We start from the raw sequence: 18624 nt of genomic DNA on the forward strand, positions 1-18624 counted from the left end.
CCTCTTCTCATACATTTTCCTTACACCTTCCCCACTGCAATAAATCTCCATCTTCCCATTTTCTCACTTGAATTCTTCAACTCAAATTCCCAGTTCTTTGCTTAAAGAAAAATACTTTCCCAGAAAAGAAATAGCAAGAAATCCTTCCTCAGGAGAATTTGGCTCAAAATTCTGGTTAGTTCTCCCAACTTCTCGCACTTTCTTTTCCCTGATTCTCTCTTGAATATATATACATACATATATATATATATATATATATATATATATACAGATAGAGAGAGACAGACATTCCTAGTTTCATGGAAACTGAAGCAGACCCTGGATTCATAGAATAAGAAAAACCGAAATTTATGGCCTTTTTCTTATGTTTTTTATGATTTTAACAGGTCTACTAAATGCCAAGCTTGTAGATGGAAAGAAACATTTACTTCTTACATAATTAATTACCTTATGGACTTTGATATCGGGACCGAGGATGTCGGCGGGGCGGTTTTGCAAGAATTCTGGAACCGTGTGGCGCTTCAGACGACGGAGCTCGCCAAGGAGACGAGGGACGTGATGATCGAGAAGGACAACTTTCGAGAGTTTTCAAGGAGTATTTCGGAGCTGGACGTGCTTTTGGGGTTGTTAAGTGTCCGGAAAATAGAGGCTGCCAGGGGATCGGAGTTCACCAAGGCGGCTCTGGTGAAGTTGAATGAGCAGTTACGGAGAGCTCGGAAGATAATCGATAATTATAAGTCCGGCAGCCGTCTTCGGTTCTTGCTTCACTCGCATTCGGTGCTCTCACAGATGCATGGTTTAGCTAAAGATATTGCCTCAACCATCTCCTCGTTTCAGCTGACTAATCTTGAAATGGCACTGAGCTTGAAGAGCATGAATGATGAAGTTATCGAGAAGCTGAATTCGATGGAGTTTCGAGTGGCGGTAGCGACTGAAACGATTGTTTCGGAGATAGAGAATTCGATGTCACAAAGTAGTAGAAACCGAGACATTGCCGTAAAGCTTCTGGAGAAGATCGCCGAAGCCGTTGATGCTGATGCGAATGCATCTTTGGTACAAAATGAATTGGCACTTCTGAAGCAGGAAAAGGAAGAGATGGAAGCTCAAAAGAAGCAAGCTGAGGCACTTCAGCTTTCCCAATTGATACAGTTGTTGTATAGTACCGAAATCGTTTCGAGCCCACGAAGCGAGGAGACCCCAACGTATCATAAGCAATACCCTATTGGTTCCTTCATATGCCCCTTGTGCAATGAGATGATGGTTGATCCGGTTGCGGTCATTTGTGGCCACAGCTTTGAACGGAAAGCGATTTTGAACGGAAAGCGATACGGGAATACTTCGAGAGTGGAAAGAAGGATTGCCCCACTTGCAAAGAAGAGCTTCAAAGTTTGGAGTTAACACCAAATCTTAACCTTCAGTCCTCGATAGAAGAATGGAAGAAAAATGATATGGACTGGAGATTTCAAGCAGCGGTCTCCCGAATAAACTCCGACGACCATATGAGAAAAAACGAAGCCTTGGACGATATGCAGGTTCTCATGGAAACCCCTCAATATGCTGTGAGAGCTGCAAAGGAGGGGCTCACCCCGAAGTTTGTCGGATCATTAAAAGATGCTAGGCTTAACACCATGGCAACTGTGAAATGCCTTTATTGCTTAGCGAAATACTGCAATGATCAGAAGGTAAGAATTAGATTTGTGTTTTTTACATTTAACATGTTGCGTATCAAATGTTTGAAGTTCCTTCTGGGAATTGCAGCAAGAAATTGTTGCAGCGGGAGCTGTACGCCGTATCGTCAAGTGGATCTATAACGGTGAAACAGAACCGAATATGATTGGCATCTTGTTGGAACTTTCTAAAACCGATGCTCTCGTAGAAAATATAGGGAATACCAAGGATTGTATTCCACTCCTGGTTTCTTTGGTCGGTAATTCCAACCCCGATATCGCATTGAAAGCTCAAAACGTATTGCGGAATCTTTCATCCCACACACACTTTGTTGTGAAGATGGCTGAAGCTGGATACTATCAGTCGTTTGTTGCTCGATTCAACCAAGCAGTCGGACACCAAGAGACTCAAGCATTGATGGCTGCTGCATTGGTGAACTTGCAGCTCAAAGAAAACAGCATAAATGACTTCAAAGACAAACAATTTGTTCACAATCTAGTTCACATGCTATCCTCCAACTCCCCGGCATGTAAATCTGCTTGCATAAAGTGTGTCAAGAAGCTTATCCAATATCCGAAGATGGTAAAGCGGTTCCTATCGGACCCAGCGACTATACTGCTTGTGCTTAACGTTATCTCATTCAGGTCGGATCCTACTCTTAAACAAGAAGCTGCCGAGATTCTAGCTTTGCTGGTGAAAACTTGTCAGCCTCCAGAATTTCAGACGTACCAGGGGCTGCAGGAGCTGCAGTCCGAGCATAACGTTGGTCTCTTTTTGCAGCTTGTAGAAAAATCCGAGCCTCAGTTTAAGATTCAATTCTTACACCTGCTGATTGAACTTAGCAATAAATCGGAGACGACTCGAAGTCTGATACGAGCTAACACAGATGCCATCAGCCACCTTTTCTCTTGCCTCGATGGCAACCAGCCTTTTGTTAGAAAATGGGCGATGAAGCTAATATACTGTATGTCTGAAGGTCATCCCGATGGGGTTCCACTCCCACCATCTCCCATAAAAGAAACTGCCATCAACAACTTGGCATCTATCCTCACCTGTTCACCGGATTTCGAAGAGAGATCCATTGCTGCAGGGATTATTAGCCAACTTCCGAAAGATGATATTGATATCGATGAAATACTCTTTAGGTCGGAAACTTTAAAAGCCATTCACGAAGTGATTTGCAGTTCAGATGAAGAATTCAGTGGGATCAGAGCGACCAATAACCAGGACAAATCTCTACTTGAAAATGCTCTGGCAGCACTTTTACGCTTCACAGAATCCTCGAAGCCTGAAGTTTGGAGGCAAGTAGGACAGCTCGAGTTATACCCGTCCTTAGTTCGAGTGCTTTCTACCGGCAACTCACTGGCCAAGCAACGAACAGCCATTGCTCTCGCACACCTATCCCGTTCCACCAGCACGTCAGTCTCCAGTGCAAGCATCAGGGTAAGGCAAGAGGCCTCAATATCACCGTTTAACATGATGAATCTCTTCCCTAACATGTCCTGGTGCTGCTCGGCCTCGAGGGACAATGAAATCTCATGTCCCATCCACGGTGTCGCATGTTCACAGAGACATACATTCTGCCTCATCAAGGCAGACGCCGTGAAGCCCCTATTACAAACATTGAGCGATACAAACTCCGGTGTCGCCGAGGCCGCCTTAACGGCTCTCGAAACATTGCTAGAAGATCAAAGCAGATTGTCACAGGCAACCGCCGCCATCGTAGAGAGCCAAGGTATCGAGGCAATCCTGCAGGTCTTGGAGAAGGGATCCTTACCTGCCAAAACAAAGGCATTGGACTTATTCCAGCAGATCCTAAACCACTCTCGAATCAGCCAACCGTTGTTTCAGAGATCCGAGGGAATCCTCATCCAACTACTCAACGAGGACGCGATTCGGAAGAAAGTAGCTCTGGTGCTTAAGCAGATGAAGGTTCTCCCCGAGCAATCATCGTATTTCTGAATGATTTTTTCTCCAGATAGATATTGTATATGATTTGAAGCCATATATGTGCAGAAATTAGACATTGTTAATTGATCAAGGGAAAGCATCACTTTGAGGTTTACGCAGTTCATTTATGAATCAAATACTCAATGCTCATATAAAGCAGAATCCAAACGATGTGGGACAATAAAGCTTTATTTTAACAGAATCAAAGAGATATAAATATGTAAACCATGCAATTTCATGAATTAATCAAAGGAAAATGCATCATTTGAGGTCTAAGCAGATTCATTACGCAACAAATAGACAAATACCCAGATTGCTATCGTTCTTCACTCTTGAATATAACATACCTACAGAGAAAAACACGTGACAATGCCAAAATTTAGCCTGGAAGAAGAAGAAAAAGAATCTAAAGAAAAAGTATCATTTTGTAATGGCGGCAAGTCGAGGTGCAAAGAAAGTGGCCTAGCTGCTGGGCCTATGAGCCGAGAAGCCTATGAGATTGGGTTTTCAAGACAAATATGTCTAGGGTGAACAAAACTCGACACTCAATTTTTTTTTTAATTTCGAGTTATTCGAGTCGAGTTATTCTAGTTATTTGAGTCAACTCAAATTTTTAATTTGGTTTTCAAGTTTAATTCGAGTCAAAATTTTGAAATTTCGAGTTATTCCAAAAATAAAAAAAAATTGACTAAGTATTTTGACAATTTTACGATTTAGTCATTGATTTTATTATTCTTTCAATTCATTCTTTATGTTAAGTCTGTTTTTCCCAAATTTAAACTACATGCTCCTAAACCATCGTAGAATACATATATACTTTTAATTCATCTTTTTGCTAACAATTTTTCTATTTTTCAATCTAGTCCCTCAATTTTTTATAATTTTCTTATTTCTTCAATTCATCATTTATTTTAAATCAATTTTTACTAAATTTTAACTATATGCTCCTAAACATTGTAGAATACATATGTACTTTCAATTCCCTTTTTGATAACAATTTTTTTATTTTTCAATTTAGTCCTCAATTTTTCATTATTCTTTATTTCTTCAATTCATCCTTATTTTAAATCCTTTTTTACAAAAAATGAACCACATGCTCATATATCAAAATGGAATACATGTAACTTCAATTCTTACTTTTTTACTAAAAATGTAATCTCTCTCTTTTTATTTAATCCCTTAACTTTACATTTTACTCAATTTGATCTTTTAACTATAATTGTTTGTAAATTCTTTCTTCTCATCAATTCCTTGACACCTTTCATATTCTTATCAATATTTTACTCCCAAAATTAATATTTTACTCTCAAAATACTTTCTTTAAAATATAATACTATGAATATATTTCATAATTTTAGATTGTATTTGATATATTTAATAACATTTTAATGTGCAACTATATCTTATATGATTAGAGAAAGTCAAAAAATTGGAACAAATCCTTGGCATAATGCTATAAATAATTATAATCAAATTAGTATAGAAACTCGAATAACTCAATTAAAATTTCTTAAACTTGAATCGACTCAAAAAAATTTCAAAGTTAAGTTCGATTTTTAAAATACTACTCGTCAACTAGAATAAATCGAAATTTTTTTACTCGACTTGACTCGATCAAATGCACATCCCTAAATATGACTTTATTTGCAACAAAAATAAAATCCAATTTAGGAGGAAGTGATAGTTTTTTTAATAGTATGAAATAATTAAAAGATAATCTTTGTTTAAAATTTTATTTATTTATTAATAATATATATTTTATAGATGTACCGACTCAAATTCAAGAATTTTAAAGAGAATAATACCCATTTAATCATTGATACTATTTAATATGTTGTGCATAATTTTTTTTTGAAATAAATACGTTGATTGCATTAACCATAAAGGATATCGTGTAGAACAATGTCATACATACATTCAGGACAATTATAAGTATAATATAACGATGAGCGACTAGTGACAGCCTAATGAGCAAAAGCGTAAATAGTTAAGGCAATGACATATAGAGATAGATCACTCCGATGTCCCTGAGCACCAGACATAGATAACTTAGTGAATTTCTCGTCTTTTTGACCCCTTGAACGTGATTTCGACCTTCATTTCACCAAAAATGCCTCAATCTCTCCAAATCGATGAACTCTTCATCCTCTGATCTCAGATCGTCAACTGTTCGATGGGTCTGAAACTGGACTATGTTGGTCGACTTATCATTCTCTCGTGATTCACCATTCATATTGGTCGTCCGTCTACCGGAGCTATGCCCCTTCAGCTCGTTATTTAAGTTTTTAATATCATATGAAACAAAAACTAAACGGTAGGTATGATTTTGAAAAATAAAATAAAATTTTAAGTACTAAAACATATCAAAACATATAGTTTAGATACTAAACACAAAATTTACCCTTTAACATAATCTCAGTAGAATTCTTTTTATAAACGACTTTAATTCACACAACGAATTCATCAATATTTAAATAAAGTTACATGACCATGGAATAAAATCATTTTATAGCCTAAAGAAAAAAACAAAACAAAAACATTAGATGATAATTTTGCAATCAATAGAGATAAGTTCAAGTGGTAAGTAGTTTGATATCGTTTAAAGAAAGTCCCATGTTCGAATCTTTACGTATGTAAAAAATTCTTATTAGATGACTCATCTACCAAAACTAACTATTCGACTTGATTCGGTCCAAATTAATCAGACCAAAGATTTGGAACCGGAAGGGAAAAAAAACTAAACAAAACCATTAGATGATTATATCGTAGCTTTCACGTTAGGACACGTTTCCATACATTCCGCAATTTGTATTATTTATTTATTTATTTATTTATTTATTTATTTGTGATTTGAGACTCATGATTCATTCAACATGTGTTTTGGTGTTTTATATATAATTTTACGATTTTTTTTGTTATTTATTGGATTTTTTTATCTAGTTTTTGCTTTGGTCGTGGATTCCATTTATTTATTTTTTTTATGATTTTTAAATCGTGTTAGTTTAAATATAATCAATGAAGCTTATGTTCGAGTTTAATTTTAGGGTAAATTATAAATTCCATCATTGAACTTTATTCTATCTCCTATTTTGCTCATTAAACTTTAAAAGGTTTTAATTTCTTCGCTCAATTAAGTTCTTTTGCTACCAAACTTTACATTCTCTCATATTTTGGTCACTCCGTTGTTAATACTTAACGGTGTTAAAAATGAAGTCGTTTTACAAAAACAAAATTTTTACCAAAACAACGTCGTTTTGCATTTATATAACATCTCATTTTAATGCCATTAACTATTTAACGGTCGGGTAACAAAAAACACAATGTATTAAGTTTAATGAGGCAATTAAAAAGATTTAAAGTACAGTAAGTGAAATAAGAGATAGAGTAATGTTCAGTCACCAAATTTATAATTTACCCTTAATTTTATATTTTTTTAAGTATGATTTGGATTGTTATTATAATCTGAATTACTCTTACAAAATTTAGCATGAGTAAGCCGCATCTTCATAAGGCAGCTAATACCTATAAGGACCGCCCTAGCTAGTACCTTCCACCGTCTGAGCCACCTAATACCTAGGAGCACCGCCCTAGCTTCCACCGTAAACGATTGTGCCGCCACCGCAACAAATGCCCGTAACGTCATCTAGTAACTCTGCACCAAAAACCGCTTGAAGTTGTGACCTCTTCTTCTGACCGCCACGTGCAGGGTTGAGACATTTAATTAGTCGATATAACCTAAAAAAAAAAACTCTGTACCTTTTTAAAAGTTAACGTAATTTTCGTATTATTTTTTTTTATCAATTTGATTCTCTAATTTAGACAATAAATTTAATATAGTCATCTGATGAATATTTTTCTTCACTAATTATTATAATATTGATGTAACAATTCACAGTACTGCTATAACAGTTCATGGTGTTGATGTGGTAGTTCACGGTAGTTGATAACGTGACGGATAACATGGTAAATAAGCTAAATTGGTAACTCAAACAAAACAGATGAGTTAAATTGATAACTCAAACATGACAGATGGACTGTCACGTCAGCACCGTAGACTGTCATGTCAAACACGATGAATTACAATGTCAACACTGTAACGATCAATGACGAAAAATGTTGATCAAAGGACCACATTAAATTTATTTTCTAAGTTGGAGGGTCACATTAAGAAAAAAAATAATACGAAAGCGATATTTTTTTTTTCAAAAATATAAACTTCTCTATACTTTTTTAACTTAAAAATGTTTAGTTTTTATTTCATTTTATTACCTCATCGTTGAAAACATAACACATTTAGTATTTAGACCATCAATTTTGGTCCGTTTTAGTACCTAAACATTCAATTTTTTCAAAACTCAATGATAAATTTTGAACGGATATTAAGATGAAACAAAAACTAAAATTTTTAACGACAGAATACTAAAATAAAATAAAAATTAAACTTTAAGTATAACTTTAAAAAATTAAAAATTTAATTACTAAAACAAATTAAAATTAATAATTTAAATATTAAACACGTAATTTACCATAGGATTTATTTTTTACGACACTATCTTAATAATTTTGTTGACTAACAAAAATTCCGTGACAAATTACAGTTATAAATAACGGGAAAAAGATACTGTTTCGAACACGCAAAATCCAAATCTTTATTTCTTTCATTAAATAAAATTATATATATATATTGTATACAGACGGTCCATATTTAAAAAAAGCCTATAAATACATCCCGTCGTTGGAAGTCCCCAAACAGGAACTTCATTTTCATAACCGAATTTTTGAATTTTAACCGCCAATTCTAGGAAGAAAAGATTCTCTGTGATTCCTCCATGGATAGAGCTTTTCAAAGAACAAAAATCTTAACAAATCATCTCCTCCTTCAATCATCCTGTGATCCGCCTTCGTCCCTCTCATCAAACGCTTGTTTGAGTTACTCCGCGCCCGAAGATTCCGAAAGCTACGCGTTCGACGTCAAGCAGATGCGGAACCTAATCGACGGACATGATGTGGAGGGACGTGATTGGCTGTTCAGATTGATGATGCGGAGCGAGTTGTTCAACCCGAAGGCGAGGGGCGGGAAGGTGTTCGTGTCGCCGGATTATACCCAGCCGATGGAGCAACAGCGGGAGATGACGATGAAACGGATTGAGTATTTGCAGGAGAAGGGAGTGTTCAAAGGATGGTTAATGGAGAAGGAAGAAGATATCGTGTTGAGGATATGCGCCTTCCTTGAGGTTCTCAGTATCTTCGATCATTCCATCAACATTAAGCTCGGAGTTCACTTCTTCTTGTGGTGCGTTTCACTGTACTTTTTCCCTCTCCTTTTCTGAAGTTGATTTGAAAATTGAAAGTTGGTAAATGATTTATGATTTTTTTAGAAATAAATGCATTTGGTCTGAAATGTGTTTGTGAACAAGGTCAAAGTGGAAAAGAAAAAAATTGGGACTGAGTGCTACGATTGTTCTAAATGTTTGCAGGGGTGGTGCCATCAAATTTCTCGGTACAAAACACCATCACGACAAGTGGCTGAGGGCTACTGAAAATTACACGGTCAAGGGTTGCTTTGCAATGACGGAGTTGGGGCATGGAAGTAATGTATGTGTTTTGCTAATGGGAATCAAGTCTTTTGTATGAATTTCTATGCAGTCATCTACATTTCTTGCTCCTGATTTATTCTGCCATTACTGCTTTTAGGTTCGCGGTATGAAACAGTAACAACGTATGATACGAACACCGGGGAGTTCGTCATTAATACTCCTTGTGAATCAGCTCAGAAGTATTGGATTGGTGGTGCTTTTAACGTATGTATGATTGTCTTAGAACCAATACCATTTCTCCATGGATTGTCCTTTTAGATTCATTTGCATTCGACGTAGGCTGACTTCTGTTTCTTTGCTGTCTAGCATGCGACGCATACAGTTGTGTTTTCACAGCTGCATATCAATGGAACCAATCAAGGGGTTCATGCGTTTGTAGTTCAAATCAGGGATGCTGATGGTAACACATGTCCAAACATTCGTATAGCTGACTGTGGTCACAAAATTGGTTTAAACGGTGTTGATAATGGTCGGATTTGGTAAACTCGAAACCTAAACTTTTTTACAATGAATTCTTTAATGTTTGTTTCCAACAGAAGTTCTAATCTAAAAGATTTACATTTGTGATTTCAGGTTTGACAATGTTAGAGTGCCCCGAGAGAACTTGCTAAATGCAGTTGCTAATGTTTCACATGATGGACAGTATATAAGTCCGATAAAGAACCCGGATTAGGTATCCGTCTTGTTAAACATGGTTGCTAATGTTTCACAACAATAGGGTCCATTTATGGTGGTAATAATGTTTTGATGGCTCTAACTGTCTGTTGCTTTAATTCAGAGATTTGCTGCATCCATGGCCCCTCTAACAGGAGGTCGTCTTAATGTTTCGGTTAATGCAGTTACCAATCAAAGGTATCTTCAGTAATTGGAAAACAATCATTGCATATTTTTTTTATTTTGGGGTGTAGGGTGGCATGCCACTAAGGCACTAATAGCAAATGGAAAGGTCGTTGATATCATGCCATTCCTTTCCCTTTTAGGTTGGTTTAGCAATTGCCATTAGGTATGCACTAACGAGGAGGGCGTTTTCTCTCAAACGAAATGAACCACAGGTCTTATTGCTCGATTATCCAAGTCATCAACGACGACTCTTCCCTCTTGTCGCAAAAGCGTAAGTATATCTATGATTTATGTAGAAATCAGAGTAATTCTCAGTAATTTCTTATTCTTTTCAATATGACAGATTACATATTTATATACAAAATATCTCTCTAAAGTAGGAAACTCTAAGAAAGGAAAAATAATAATCCTAGGATATGATCCCTTAAAATAAGGGATTGTAGAAATCTATTTACAAAATCATATCTCTATAGGAATGGTAACAAATCATATCTCTATAGGAATGGTAACAAATCATCTCTATAATTCCTACACTCCCCCTCAAGTTGGAGAATATACATTGTATAATCCCAGCTTGAATAGGAATTTATTGAAAACAGGCTTTGGCAAAGCCTTAGTAAGAATGTCTGCAACTTGTTCTTCTAAAGGAATGTATGAAAGTGTGGCTGTCTTTTTGTTAACTTGATCAGCAATAAAATGCCTATCAATCTCAACATGCTTTGTCCGATCATGTTGAACTGGGTTCTTGGCAATTTGAATAGCAGATTGATTATCACACAAAACTTCAAAGTGATCCTCTTGATTAGTGACAAGTTCTTTCAGTAGTTTAAGTAGCCAAATTCCTTCGCATATTCCCAATGCTAGTGCTCTAAATTCAGCTTCAGCACTACTTCTTGAAACGACAGATTGTTTCTTACTTCTCCAAGTTGTAAGGTTTCCCTAAACAAAGGTGCAGTAGCCACTAGTGGATCTCCTTTCAGTAAGGTCTCCGGCCCAACTAGAATCTGTAAAGATCTTAACAGTTCTGTCTTGTGTCTTCTTAAACATTAAACCGTGTCCTGGAGTTTTCTTCAAGTACTTGAGAATTCTATTTGCTGCTGCCATATGCTCTTCAGTAGGATTAGTCATGTGTTGACTTATCACATTTACAGGAAATGCTATATCTGGCCTTGTCAAGGATAAATAAATTAGTTTCCTAACTAATCTTTGAAAATTTTCTTTGTCTACCAAGGACTCATCTTCTTTTTTAAATTTCAAGCTTGCCTCCATTGGTGTATCAATCGGCTTACAACCAAGAAAACCAGTTTCTTTGAGTAAATCAAGTACATATTTTCTTTGGTTGATCACAAGTACTTCTTTTGACCTTGCTACCTCCATTCCTAGGAAATACCTTAGCTTTCCCAAGTCCTTGGTTTCGAATTCCTTATTTAATAACTTCTTCAAATTGCAAATCTCTTCTTCATCATCTCCGGTAAGAATTATGTCGTCCACGTACACAATAAGGATAGCTTTCTTATTTGTAGAAGTTACCTTGATGAAAAGAGTGTGATCGGCGAGGGATTGCTTGTAGCCGTTTTTTAGGATGACTTTAGTGAACTTCTCGAACCAAGCTCTGGGTGATTGTTTTAACCCGTATAGAGACTTGTTGAGCTTGCATACCTTGTTACTTCCTTCAACAGACTTTAAGCCAGGTGAAAACTTCATATAGACTTCTTCTTCTAGCTTGCCATTAAGAAAAGCGTTTTTACATCAAGTTGGTGTAATTTCCAATCGCAATTTATAGCCAAACTTAGGAGTACTCAAACAGTATTCAGCTTCGCCACAGGTGCAAAAGTTTCTGTGAAATCTATCCCATATGTTTGTGTAAAGCCTCTGGCCACTAGTCTCGCTTTGTTTCATTGGATGCTACCATTTGAGTTATACTTTACAGTAAAGATCCATTTACAACCAACAACCTTTTTTCCTTGAGGAAGGTCCGTAACAGTCCAAGTAGCATTTTTCTCCAGTGCACAAATTTCCTCTTCAACAACCTTTCTCCATTTTGAATCCTTTAGAGCTTCAGCTATGCTTGTGGGAACCTATTCTTTATCCAAGTTTGCTGTAAATGCTTGAAAAGACGACATCAATGAATTATAACCAGCAAATTTTTCAATAGGATGCTTGGTGCACTGTCTAACCCATTTTCTAATAGCAATAGGGAAGTCATCTAGAGTAGGGGAAGTGGACTTACTGATTTCTTCTTCTATTTCGGCAGCTGGACCCAAATCCAATTCTCGGCAAGCATCAGATTGCAAAACAACCTCAGGAATATGTTTTCTTTTCCTTGTATAGAAACGAAGTTGTTTGATTGGTGTTGTTTGTGGAATATTTCGAATGGGAGTAGATGTATTTTCAAGAAGGGTATTTAAAGTGGGTATGGGTGAAGTAGTGATAGGTACTACCAGTGGATCAAGGGGAGTAGTTACAGGTGACAAATCTATAGGTAAGGACAAAATTGGTGGCAATTCTGAAGGTTAAGAATGAAGAGTAGGAGGAGATACCTGATGTGACTGAAAATCCTTCCATGTCTCCCCCTGAATTTCAGCCTGAGTGAAATAGGGATCCTGCTCATAAAATGTTATATCCATAGTGGTAAAAAATCATTTTGAAGGAGGATAATAGCATTTATAACCCTTATTAAGTGAAGAATACTCAACCAGTACACACTTTATGATTTAGGATCTAACTTGGACATATTAGGAGCAATGTTTTGGATAAAAACAATACAACCAAATATTTTAAGTGGAAGAATGGAGGATATAGGTTTAAAATGGGGAAAGTATTGCAAAAATATAGATTGAGGTGTTTGAAATTGTAAAACCTTACTAGGCATTCGATTGATTAAATATGTGGCAGTTAATAAGGCTTCCCCCACAAATATTTTGGAACATTAGTGGTAAATAGAAGAGAACGAGTAACTTCAAGGAGGTGTATATTTTTTCTTTCGGCAATACCGTTTTATTGTGGGGTGTCAACACAAGAACTAATCTGAACTATGCCATTTTCCCTGAAAAACGCATCCAAAAACTTAGCAAAAAATTCACTGCCATTATTAGATTTAAAGAGCTGAATTTTAGACCCAAATTGAGTGAGAACCATGTTATAAAATTGGGTAAAAACACCTGCAGTTTCAGATTTATCTTTTAGCAAATAAGTCCAAGTTATCCTACTGTGATCATCAATGAAAGTGATAAACCACTTACAATTATCAGCATTCTTCACCCGAGAAGGACCCCAAATATCACTGTGGATCAAAGCAAAAGGGTGAGAAGGCTTATATGTAGAAGGAGAATAAGTTGATTTAGTGTGTTTGGCAAGAGAGCAAACTTTGAAAGAAAAAGAATTTGGCCTTTTATGAATGAATAGAGCAGGAAAAACTTATGCAAGATAGTGAAAACTAGGATGACCTAAATGATAGTGCCATAACATAACATTATCAACTTTTTCTAAAGCGGTAAAAGATTTCGAGATTTCGGTTTTAGTAGAGGCAGGAAGAATGTAGAGACCATTCTGCAAGCTGGCCTTACCAATCATCTTATTCGAGTTCAGTGCCTGCAAAGTACAATCAATATCATTAAAAATTGCAGAGCAGTGCAAGTCGGTGGAAAGTTTACTAACGGAAGCGAGATTGCAAGCCAGATTTGGTTCGAAGAGAACATTTTTAAGTACAATCTGGTCATTGAGAATAACAGTGCCATGTCCTTCTATTTTGCACAAAGAACCATCAGCCGTTTTGACAACTTTACCAAAGTTTGGAAAAAAATTGCAAAACAAATCCTTATTACCAGTCATATGATCCGTAGCACCAGAATCGAGGATCCAATTAGGGGATGACTGGGAGGAGAAAAAAAACTGTAGCATGAGGTTTACCTTCTGGTTTTTTCATGGCCAAATTACCTTCTGATTGAGCAGCAGAACCAGAAAAATTTTCTGGATTTGAAGTGATCTCCGGAGTAGGAGAAGAAGTTGTGGACATCATCTAGGTTGGAAAGAAACCGTAACCTAAGCTGATACCATGTAGAAATCAGAGTAATTCTCTGTAATTTCTTATTCTTTTCAATATGATAGATTACATATTTATATACAAAAATATCTCTCTAAAGTAGGAAACTCTAAGAAAGGAAAAATAATAATCCTAGGATATGATCTCTTAAAATAAGGGATTGTAGAAATCTATTTACAAAATCATATCTCTATAGGAATAGTAACAAATCATATCTCTATAGGAATGGTAACAAATCATCTCTATAATTCCTACAGTTTATTTGCTGAAATATAGCTTTAACTGAAGTTCTTATGGAGTGCAGTGTGTGATTTGCACTTGTACGTTTTATTGAATTGCTTCCATTGCCATGGAACAATAATAATTTAGCTAGAGCAACTGGTTTTGATAAATTCTCATTACTTATTTGCTTTTAATTTTTGTATGCTGCAGCTATGCGATGAGTTTTGCAGCAAATTACTTCAAAATGCTGTATAGGAAGAGGACAACAGAGTCGAACAAAACCGTTCATGTAGTTTCAAGTTCATTCAAAGCAACTTTTACTTGGAATAACATGCAAATACTTCAGGTGACCAACAAACGATCCTGAACTAACTCGAATAATTTAACCATAGGTATCGATACAAAGGTTAAACTTTTGAAATGCTTCAGGTATGTCGTGAAGCTTGCGGAGGACAAGGATTAAAGACTGAGAATCGTGTCGGTCATCTGAAAGCTGAATTTGATGTGCAATCCACATTTGAGGGTGACAATACCATCTTGATGCAACAGGTAAATTCAATTTTCTCTCTTTCCCTTGGGAAATTTTCTTTGACAAGAACAACTAGTTACAACTTACGGATCGAACAAAATAAACACAGGTCAGCAAGGTTCTTCTCGCCGAATACATCGCAGTTTGCAAACGGAACGAGGGTTTCACGGCTCTGGGATTAGGACACATGAATAAACCCCGCCCCGTCATTCCGTCGCAGCTAACGAGCACGACCCTCCGATGCAGCGAATTCCAGGTAATACAACAAGTAGCATCAGTTCTTCCATTTTGGACATTCCATGATTCGAATTCGTGGGAGTCTCTGACCAGCTTTCCTATATCAGATGGATGCCTTGTGCTTAAGGGAGCGAGACCTGTTGGATCGTTTTGGTTCTGATGTCTCGAAATGTAGAGCTAAAGGAGCAAGTTCCGAGCAGGCTTTCAATATGGTGAGGAACCACTTTGTTTATCTAAGTTCCAAGCAAGTTCCTTTTCATTTTCGATTTTTTAATCTATTTGTCACATATCATTGTTTGTACACCAGTGTTATCAGCTAGGAGAGGATTTGAGCAAAGCATTCTCGGAACGAGCAATATTTCAAATATTTGTTGAGGCAGAAGCAACTCTACCTCCTGGTTCACTGAAGGTATGTGTCATTTATTCTTTGTTTTTAAAAAAGGGTAAATTGTGTATTTACTATCTAATCTATCAATTTTGGTCCGTTTTAGTATGTAAACTTTCAATTTTTTTCAAATCATACCTAACATTTAGTTTTCATTTCATTTTAATACTATTCCGTTAAAAACTTAACGTGTTTAGTACATAAACCATCAGTTTTGGTCTGTTTTAGTACCTAAACTTTCGTTCTTTTCAAGGGGATATTAAAATGAAACAAAAACTAAAGTTTTAAACGGTGTGGTATTAAAATGAAATAAAAACTAAAATTTAGGTATGATTTTGAAAACATTGAAAGTTTAAATACTAAAACGGATCAAAATTGATAGCTTATATATTAAATGCATAATTTACCCTTAAAAAATTTAGCAGTATGGCTTGAGCTTGAAATGACCAAACTGAATCCTATTAGAACCTGACAGTTATCTTTGGGAACATATTTCATTATTCTAATCTTACGTAAAAACAAAAGTTCAATAACAATATATGAGCCAATTATACCGTACATCCTCAAATTATAACTTTTATTTTAGATTGGTTCTTACACTTTTAAATATTATAATTTCATCTCTAAATTATGAGTTGCATTCTAAATCGATCCCCAAAAGTTTGAGCATCCAATTCCAACCCCAAATTATTACTCACATTCTAAATTGATCCTTAAACATTTAAACATTTAAATTTCATCCATAAACTATCAATATATGATGATCACGTCCCCTAAGCTATATTATATAATGTTTGGGGGAAAAACAAAATTTAAGTTAAATTGTAGTTGAAACTAATAACATGTTTGGATGGACTTAGGGATGGAATTAGAATTTTCAACGGTTTGGGGATTATTTAGAATATGAGCCATAGTTTATGGATAAAGTTGGAATATTTAAATGTTTGGTCCAATTTAGAATGCAACTCATAATTTGAGGATGAAATTGGAATGTTGAAAAGTTTAGGAGTCAATTTAGAATGAGAGTCTTGATTTAGGGACATGTGATGTAATTAACTCAATGTATCTAATAATAATTCTCCAACTTAACTAATTAAAAATTGGGTAAAATTCGTATTTAGTATCTAAACTATCAGTTTTGGTCCGTTTTAGTATCTAAACTTTCAATTTTTTTCAAAAATATACCTAATGTTTAGTTTTTGTTTTATTTTAGTACCCCATTGTCAGTTTTGGTCCGTTTTAGTATCTAAACTTTTATTTTTTTCAAAAATATACCGAATGTCTAGTTTTTGTTTTATTTTAGTACCCCATTGTCAAAATCTTAACGCGCTTAGTACCTAAACTATCAATTTTGATCCGTTTTAATACCTAAACTTTTAATCTTTTTCAAAACACAACGTTAAATTTTGAACGAGTATCAAAATGAAACAAAAACTAAACTTTATGTATGATTTTGAAAAATTGAAAGTTTATGTATTAAAACGGACTAAAACTAATAATTTAGGTACTAAACATGTAATTTATCCTAAATATATTTATGTATGTTCGTGAGTGATTTGGTGATGGAATCGATTTACACCAAGAAAACTCCTTGTTCGCAAATTGAAAGCGTGTTTCAGGGTTGATACGCAGGCTCTTTGTGCATCATTCAACTTCATTTCTCTCTCGTTGTGCAGGATGTATTAGGTACATTGAGATCATTATATGCCTTGACTTGCACCGAAGATGCTTCGTATCTCCGATACGGCTACCTATCGGTCGAAAATGGTGCCAATGTACGGAGAGAGATAGCGAAACTGTGCAGTGAACTCCGACCGCATGCACTCGCTTTGGTCACTTCGTTTGGCATCCCCGACGCTTTTCTCAGCCCTCTAGCCTTCAATTGGATCGACGCAAATTCTGTCTTCGGTAGAGGCGTGACCAATGGGACGGGTATGCCACTTGAATTTACCAAATTGGTTTGAATTCTTTATAGGGTAACTGCATTAGATATCACCAATTTTAGGCATTGTATCATTTATACTATTGAACCTTCAATTTTACCTATTATAACATTGGACTTTGATTTTCGTTTCAATTATACCATTAAGTCGTTGAATCGTTAACAGTCAGATCAAAACGATATTGTTTTGGCGAGGTGTCTACGTCAGTAGTCATCAATCAGTCAGCAACCATTAACCATGTCATCATGATGTTAACGTTTTAACGATTTAGTGGTATAATTGAAACAGAAATTAAAGTTTAGTGTTACAATTGATAAAATTAAAAATTCAATGGTATAAACAAAGCAATACCTAAAGTTCGTAGTATCTGAAATAGTTATCCTTATTTATATGATTGTTCGAAATAAGGTAGGCTTATTTTTTATACTCTATTTTCTAAATTAATTTAAAGTAAAATATACAGTTGTATCGTTATTATGTTGTAATAATTTGAAAATTGTGAGATTGGACGTGTTTAAGTGATGTTTGAAATTATAAATTTGATATTCGTTAATATTAATGTAATTTTTTATTTCATATTTTGTTTAGAAGCACAAAATTAATGAAATTTATGTCTTTGCATTTTGTTATGCAATGATATATCAAGTTACTTGCAGACCATATTTCTTGCTATCAAGCATACATATGGGGAGCTTTCAGAGAAATCAGTGTCAAGGACCCAAGAGTTTCTTGATTCCGGATTTCTGTTCCGTCGTCAACCGTGTCGGAAATTTGACGTCGAATTTGATTATCAAGTTTCCTCTTTTCGAAGGGTCTTCGATATCCCTTCCATCGGAACCACTTCCTCATAGTACGGATGGATTACGTTGTGAATCGGAACAATTAAATTCCTACCATCTTTTGGGGACGAAACTGAACAACTGTACACAAGCGGAAGCACAATTGGTGTTCTTTCTCTCCCTATAACTCTTATAAAAAATTATGGGAACAACTATAACACAAAAAATATTCTTTAGCAACACTAATCAACCAAAAATCAACCACAAATCAACCAATGCAACCACTACGCATTGAGACACCGATATTTTTATGTGGAAAACCCTCTAAACCAAGGTAAAAACCACAAGACTTTAGAGTATGATAAAAAAACTTCACTATCATCAAAAGTTCTACTACAAAATCACAATATTAAACCTACAACAAGCATTCAA

General features: G+C 35.5%; 2 pseudogenes; both read left to right on the top strand.

The window, feature by feature from the left end:
* The first annotated feature begins 435 nt into the window (after positions 1 to 435).
* Positions 436 to 3634, top strand: LOC120203160 (annotated as a pseudogene).
* A 4792-nt stretch (positions 3635 to 8426) lies between these two features.
* Positions 8427 to 18264, top strand: LOC120203147 (annotated as a pseudogene).
* The last annotated feature ends 360 nt before the right edge of the window (positions 18265 to 18624 follow it).

The sequence above is a fragment of the Hibiscus syriacus genome, unplaced genomic scaffold, assembly GCF_006381635.1.
Source record: "Hibiscus syriacus cultivar Baekdansim isolate YM2019G1 unplaced genomic scaffold, ASM638163v2 tig00009055_pilon, whole genome shotgun sequence".
In the NCBI taxonomy this organism is placed as follows: domain Eukaryota; kingdom Viridiplantae; phylum Streptophyta; class Magnoliopsida; order Malvales; family Malvaceae; genus Hibiscus; species Hibiscus syriacus.